Below are 8,615 nucleotides of genomic sequence, written 5' to 3'. Positions count from 1 at the left end.
CATGACTGGTATTGCTATTATCCACCAACGAGCGAGGAGACCCTAACGCTCACTCAGCTGTGACTGTTTATAGCAAAGTGATTCTGGTGAAACCACAGTCTTCTACCTGCCAAGCACCAAACAGCAAATAAGTCAGATTTTTCCTTTAGGAATTGTTGGAGACCAAAACTGTGATTTAAAAAAAAATGCTAAAGAGGCCACTCCTCTGGCATGTTTATCATATCTAATTTCCCAGTGTATCAATGTATGCCTCTATTTTTAGTTTAGTTTTATATCTAAAATGTCACATTGTAGCCTACTTAGGATGGGAAACCGCAAGCAGGCGGTATCATCTCTGAATGTTTACTGTGCGGTTTTGTGTTTTTTGTTTGTTTGTTTTTTCTCCATAATACACATGAACTAAATATATTTCTCATTTGAGAATTTTTACCTCGTTAAAAAAATATTCATAAACATAGTGTCCAGAAAGGAAATAATAAACATAAACAACAGAATTTATTTGCTGAGAAAAAAATAGCTTTATTATTTGAAGGAATGAAATAGGGCCAGTGAAATAAGTTTTAACCAGGCTCTAGGTCTTAACAAAAAGTCATCAGGAAACGCCCCTCATAGTCAGATCCCATGTGACAAACTGCAACAGACACATGCAAACTAGAGACGGATGTTCTTTATGGTTCTGACTGCTGTACATGCTGTTGTGAGGAAGTGGCTCACTTTATACCCTCTAATGTTATAACATCCTGTTGGCATCAGCTTGATCACCACTACTGGACTGCTTTCACCAGAAAGGGGTGGGGGGGGACTACTTCATGTCAACAGGAGACAAGATTTGATTTGGCAAGTGGCTGAGTAATTAATTATTTATGAATCAGGAAGAAGTCTTATATAAGGAGGTTTGAAGGACCGGCAGCATGAACTTATCACTTCTATTAAACACAGCTCACCATGAAAGATGTGACACTCAAAACAAGAAAAGGAATGCCTCAGTGCGATTTTATACTTTCTTCTGCATAAGTGAGAATGTTTTCACTGTGGGTCATTTTTTTGTTGATTTCAGTGATAAACAGAGTTTTGGAAGTCCCAAACTCCAGAAGCATACCACATGGTTATGTGAATTCCAAGCCTTAAAAAAGGTTAGGGGAAATAGAACACACGCTGGCGTGGTTTTCAGGCAGCCTTGCAATACGAGGAAGTGGTGGCGGTCTCGTCTAACCACAGATACACGAGATCCGGCTTTGCCTTCCCAATGGATGGTATGGAGACACAAGGGATTTTGCTGGCCTTGACTTCCAAGTCTATTTACTTGATAGTTCTGTGGTGAGCGCTCTCATTCAAGGAGCGTGTCTCCACTGATGGCCAATCAATCAACTCCTGCAGGGAAAAAAAGCAGCTAAAGTTTGTGGGCTACAAGGGCACAAGTCGGTTGCACTGCACTCCAAAATCTGGAGTCATGTGACTGCAAGAGAAAAAAGGGTGGATTCATCATCCTAGGAAAAAAAAAAAGTCCAGCTCTTCAGTGTTTTATATTTATGGTAAAGTTTAAGCACTTTGCTCCATTTTCTTTGTTGCTTGGCAATGTGTAAATGATGCAACAATTATAGTTTTAAATTGATGTGCATTAATATAGATGTGTTTTAGTATTACACAAATAAATTCATGAGCAATTGTTGATGTGGAGCACATCTAGTATACATAAATAAAATATTAGAGAAATTTCACTTCCACTGCACTATTAGACCATGTCTGAGTCTAATGGCCTGATTTTTGACTCACGTCCTGGACAGCCTCTTACTAGTGCAGGTGTTGCTGGGTTTCCTTTTGCTGAGGGAGTTTCTGGTTTCAGGAAATAGAGCCTGTTGGTTAATGTTAGAACTGGGAGAAAACATTCCTGTAGGGAAGGTGCTTGAGTCCAACTAGGGGGTGTGTATGCAGTCTCAAACAGAAAGTGATATGACACCCAACATCTTGTTTGTCAGTGAGCATTTGATAACATTGTCTCTTCTGTTTAAGTCAGATGTGGACATTTTATACAGGGATGAATTAACCTATAGATTTACATTTAATCTTCAATCCTTTGTAAATACACATTGTTTGTAAATCTATTGTTTGAATACTGATCTTTCTTTCAGTGTAGTCAAACCATAAATGTGCTTTGGTTATGCGGGACTTTCCCAGATGCTGAGCTGCATGATGATATCATATGCTGTTGCACACCATTATGCTTTCCTTGGTACTTTGGTTTTCTGGCTTTTGATTTACCAACCTTTCACATTTCTGCACAACAGAGTTTACAGTTAGCCTGCCAAGCTAAACTTGGCTGTGGTCATTTACAGTAGTATCAGCCTCAGATCAACTCCAGGTGAAACCCCACATTGCACTCTACCTGAAATATGCAGAGATGCTCACATTTCTTGTAGATGAATGCTGTATAACTTGTTAACTTGCATAACATTACTTATAGTGATATACATCCAAGTACATGGAATGGCTCAGGAAAAAACTAAGTCTTATATAGGGTGCAATCTATAACTGTAAGAAAATGGATGTACTGTTCTATGCAAGATTTTTCATGGGTCAGATCTTTCCTGATGTAGGATTGAATTCTGACCTTCACTCACTAATACAGGGTCTAATATGGTGACAAAGGAAAATATTATCCTAGCAAAATTATCCTTAATGTGTATTTATAGGAATCAGTAGAGGGCAGGAGTGAGTTGCTGATGGTGGGTTTATATCCATTGATCCGTCCATTTCCTTAGCAGGTTCAGAGTCACAGGGGTGCTGGAGCCTATACCAGCTACCAAAGGGTGAGAAGCAGGTCCTGGCCGGGTCACCAGTCCATCACAGCGCAAAGATTTCATTAAATATAAAAAATATTATTATATTTAATGGGGTATTGTGTGTGTGTATGTGTTAGGGAGACAGTCAGCTAGGGATATGAAATGGGCTTATAAATGCTTCCAAAATACTCATCTTGATAGATGTTAACCAAACACTCCATTATTTTATCCATTTCCTCCTGCCCATGGTTGTATTTTTTTTTTCATTAATTAAAATCAGTATTACATTTGTTCATGTGTTTTTTCATAAAAATAGTAATAGTGATATTAATAGCAATAGTAATGGAAATAAAAATCTCTTGTTTATTTTTGTTGGGAAACCAAATCTATAAATACATTCCACTTTTCTGTTTGAGGTGAATGAAAACACAACAATCCAGAACTGCAGCTTTGGCAAGTTTGAGGGCTCCTTTTTGTGATGACTGGATTATGTATTCATTAAAAGTCCATCTATACAGCTCCCCAAACAGGTTGTCAGGCCATAAGCCAGCTTACACCGCATCAGAACTTTTACAAGCAGGCCCCCCAGAAATCTTCAGTGAGACTGTTTTTAGTGGCTCTTACTGCAAATGGAAACACTTAGCTCCCACGATAAATTACCCACCCAACGAATGCCACACTGCACAGACCCCCAGCTAGTTGCAGACATACTATGGATTTATATTTCAACATTAGTTTCTCTTGGAATTTGCTATGCTATAGTGACTTTGGGTCCCATGAACCGATAAGAGGACAGGAAAAAACCCTTAATCACGTGAAGGTTGTTGCACTAGCGTGCAGCCTGCAGGCCCGGTGGTTTGATTAAAGTCACGGATGTGTCACCCGTCACCTCGGTGGATCTGACTCTAGGGTCATTTCAGGATAAAAATAGACTTTCTTGGTTACTCATTTTCTCTGCAAAGTAAATAGCTATTAGTGCAGCAGGCCAATGATCTCAAGGACGACACTGGTGTTCAGGCTAAACTACTGTTTATACTGTATTTGGATGATTAAAAGAGCCAACAGGTTATAGGAGGCATGCATTTAAATAGAGCCTCCATGGCAAACACAAAGATGATGGTGCTCTTGTGAACACGGTCCAGTGGGGTCAAGTTCAGGTACTGTGAAAACATACTTAAAAGCACTTGACTTAAAGCTCTGCATTAAATGTCGAGGTGCGTTAGAAAATAAGAACTTCATGTAAGACCCTTTCTAAGACTACCCATGTAATAATCCTAATTATCATTCCAGCTAACTTATGTGTTTGACCACCTAGTGATGTAATTGCAGCTGACCAAATAGATTGTTGTTGAAATATTGCCCTGCTGTTAAAGGTACGTTGTGACAGCGTTGTGTGTTCACTGATGGCCTGCGCAACCATAACAAACACAGCTGAATCTGGGGTTTACATTTCAGCAGGATGACGGCGCATGCAGCGTCTGGGTGGAACTTGGGAAAAGGAGCCTGGGCTGACAGCCTGGTCTGGCTTTCAGCCAGCATGGTAAAAACAGCCATGTCAGAGGGGCCTATGAAGTTACTGTCCATATGCAGCAGTTTGTGAACGCAGATAGCTTTACATCAACACATGGCACAAAGGATGTTTGACTAATCTGTGCCAGGACAATACACTGGGTCTGTAATGGGTGTGGGGACCGTTAAGTTGAGACTGGAATAATGTCACGTTTTGTTTTGAAAATCCCTAAAGGAAGCCGCCAGCCTAATACCATCCAGGGTTTGTGATTTATGGAATCAATGCAACCGCAATGGAAAGAATAATTGCAATCATCTTTGGTCTGAGAATGCATTTAATTTAGAAATAAAGTAAAACTTCTGTTATGATTCAAGAACAAATACATATCCTTCAACATACTGCAACTAGAAAGAGACAGATTTAATTTGCTGTATGTTTTTACTTGAATGTCTGTTGAAAGAATTTTCCTCATAAATTCTTCAATTTCACCAGAATTTGCAAAAGGAAAGCTACCAATGAGGGGAGGGGGAGTCCTGTTTGAATCAACCAAATTTCAGGCTCGTAACGTTTCTCAATCTCTATAACATGCTCTCTTTTTGTGGGTTTATTTCCATAAGTGTAGGAATTCTTGGACAACACCTATTTTGTGGAAACTCCTTCCGCAATCCCAAACGGTTTGTCCACGTAACCTCAAGGGAGCAGCCAGCAACTATGTAATTGGAGAAGATTAAGTACACACAGCGAGACCATAGTCTGGTGAGCTATTGAGAAGCTGAAACAAAGATTACCAGATGTTTACCCAGCCCTGCCATATGTGAAGTGGATACTAAACTTATGCACAAAATGTGTGACTGGCAGACAGAAGAAGCATGAACCTTTGACCCAGTGTCTATTACAGGTTACGAAAAACTATAATGCCAGTTGACCATGAAGCCAGTGCAAAACAATGATGTGTTACCCTGTTTGGTTTTCCTCTAAAAGGAAATCTAGTGTTCCTCAGGATATCACTCAGGAATCCCCTTTTTACTGATGGAAACCATGAAGCCGTCAAAACAGAGCTCTGTAATTTAGCTGCCTGGTTTCAATTAAGGCATTGAATATCAAAGACAATCACTCCCATTTTAATGTGCAATTTTTATGTGTTCCCAGTTTATTTTGACGGAAAATTTGTGGGTGGAGCACTTGCTAATTGGTATGGAAAACTTGCACCTGTGGTAGACCAATGTTTTGAAAGTCAGAAACATTGAATATTTGCATTCTTTTCTTCTGAGAAAGAGCCCAGCTTTATCCAAAAAAACAATTCCAGACTGGATCTGAAGTGCAGAATTGTCTGGAACAATACAGTTGCACATTGGTTGCGAGCTTTTCAGGCTCCTAGTGCAGCATGATTTGTCATTAATCGTGACCACAAACCACCTATTTGACCATTAATTCACCATAAGATACTTGAATTGAAAATAAATGCAAATATATTTAATGCCAGCAGGCATTAAATGTTTCAAGGTATAGAAGATGACACTGGTGGTACAACTATCTATTTTGATCTTAGTGGTACATGTCAGCATCTTTGATACACTAAGTATAAAGTATTTCTGAACTGGTACTGCTACTTATACTCAACATACACTTAAGAAAAAGGCATATTGTCTGCTACTACCAGTTAACATTCCAGTTTTGTTGCTTCAGGGTGGTTTTGAGAAGGAAATCCTGTTTGTGCTATATTCTCTACTACTGCTGTCAACACTGATACACTTTGGTCATCTACCATTTTTCATATTTGCTGTCAGTCCACCTCAAGTTGGAAGCCAGAGTTTCCTGTCTGTGTTCTAACAGCTTGAACAATACTTGCCAACTTTCTGTTAAAACTATGAAGGTCACTGCTTTATTTTATTAAGCTTCTTTCTGCATCTGAAAATGCGATTACTGAGCAGCATTTGTTGGTGGTCAACACGATGTTTCCTCTATTAGTCTTTTTGTGTGTATTGTTTAGGTGTCTGCTAGTTTGAAATTATGCAAATCCTAAAATGAAGATGCTTACAAAGAGTTCCAATGTTAAAGCCTAGACATTAAACATGAACTCATATGCTTAAATGTACTGTAACTGTATGGCATTCTCATTAAAAAAGAGGAATGGCTGCACAATAATTTTAGGTCCTTATTTTGTGACTATTTTTCAGTCTGTATGGATGCGTGGGTGGGATGGGTCTATCAAGACATTCCTTCCATTCTGGTGAACGAGAGGTGGAATCACCATGTCTATATATATAACAAAATGAGTCACACCATCCTCTGTGGTTTTCAGGACTAGAGGGAGATCTATATGTACTGTAACTGTGTTCTATCATTAGTGGTAAGCTTTAATCTCCAAATTAGAGGGGTAAATCATTAAATATTGCTTTCATCTGTAAACAGGAAGACGTGTAATGAGACTTTCCCTTTTCACAAAACAACTGGCTGACATATACAGTGGAAAGGTAATGTATGTAGACAACAGGATTCCCTAGTTTTCTGTATTATTTGGTCTAAAAAATCTCATCTTCATTTAAATAGAAACACCATACTTAATAATAACATACCAGCAATTATAATTTTGGTGATGGCCAAGGGTATCTCCATGATCTGACTTAATAAATCATAACATAATTCAGTTCAACCAGCTCCAATGTTTCTTTTAAACCTTTGGTCATTGCTCGAGGCTCCTTCTCCTCATTAACTCATTAAGCATTTACCTTTGTGTCTTCAGAGGCAATTTAGCTGGGTGCTAAATTACAAATTAAATTACAATGATATCATCTTTTTTATTGCATGCATTACAGAAGATATACTGTCTTTAATGCAATTCATTCTTAAACTCCAGTGAGTGACAGACCAGAGTTTTGCTTGGTCCCTTACTTGCTCACACCCATTGTTGTCAAGATTATTAACTTGATTTATAGTGTTCTAACATTTCACTATGTTTAAGAGCTGGGGTTTATTAGTTCGGTCCTCACAATTTGTTTTCCAGAGAGATATGACGGATCTCTGACTTTTGTGTTTGTTAGCTCAGTTGCAATGTTACGAAGCAGCTAAAGACATAACTGTCTCCAGTCCTACAGAAACATATTTTTCAATGACGGCATGAGAACATGTCGCTGAGGTGATGCTGAAATCAACTGAACGTAGATGTCACGGCTTTGCGTAAGCAGCGAACTGGACCTGACCATGTAACAGAAAATTACTTGCTTCATTTTAGGTGCACATGATATCTGACTGGTTTACAATAATATTCATGGTTATAGACCCATATTAACCTCCGTGGATGATTGTTTTAGTTTTATATGCCCACTGCGCAGTGATATTAAATTTTTTTTCCAGGTGTCAAATAAAGTTATCATTTTTATAAAGTCATATGCTGTGACTTTGTTATGGTTTTTACATGTGCACACCTGTGCTTGATACATTCTCCTAGAGGTCTTCGGGGAGGTAGTAACTGCCATCGATTATGTGAATTCATTCTGCACTTTTATAGTCTACTGAAAAGGTATGGAGAACCAGAGAAGCAGTAAATGAGCACTCAGCTATGAGACCATGTCTGGTTTTATTATTACCTTCATATGTCACTTGACTCATTATTCCCTTATAACGAGTGAATACCAGAGCTTTTTGTCTTCTACATCATTTAAAGTAACTTCTATGCATCAGATATTAGACTTCCTTGCTTGAATCATACCCTTCTTTCTCCTTCTCAGTCATCGAGGGAGTCATTCCATCATGGCTTTTAAACATATGCAAAGGACAGCCCTTCCTTTACACCGATCAAGTATCTTCGCTCTGTTTCACCCGTCAAAGTGAAGCTACGTCTGGGAATTTTTTTTTCCACAGTGACCAAACTGTAATTTGAGTCTTGCAACTCACTATTGGAGATTGTGACCCCTTGTGATTTGGGCTTACACTGCTGCTTACACAAGGCCACCATAACAGAATGAGGTGGGACATGGGTTTTACAGGCCCACCCGCAAGGAGAAAGCAGCTATTTTCTCTCCATAAATCAAAATGGACATGCTCTGCCTAGGGGTTTTTGATAGGAAAGGACCATGTTCATTTTTAAAGTGATGCATTGCTGCATATCAACTTTTGTGCAGCAATAGATTTTATATTTATAAATAAATATAAATATATACACACACACACACACACACACACACTAGGGGAACCACATTGTAACCAAATTAGCTTTTCATGAGCCAATTTGTGCTAAATAATGTTAGTTAATTAGCACTTATAATCACTAATTTACAGCTATCTTTGTCTTTGTGTTGTGACCATACAGCATTAGTATTACAGTA

The sequence above is a fragment of the Archocentrus centrarchus genome, chromosome 17, assembly GCF_007364275.1.
Source record: "Archocentrus centrarchus isolate MPI-CPG fArcCen1 chromosome 17, fArcCen1, whole genome shotgun sequence".
Lineage (NCBI taxonomy): Eukaryota > Metazoa > Chordata > Actinopteri > Cichliformes > Cichlidae > Archocentrus > Archocentrus centrarchus.
Note: the sequence above shows the minus strand (reverse complement) of the source record.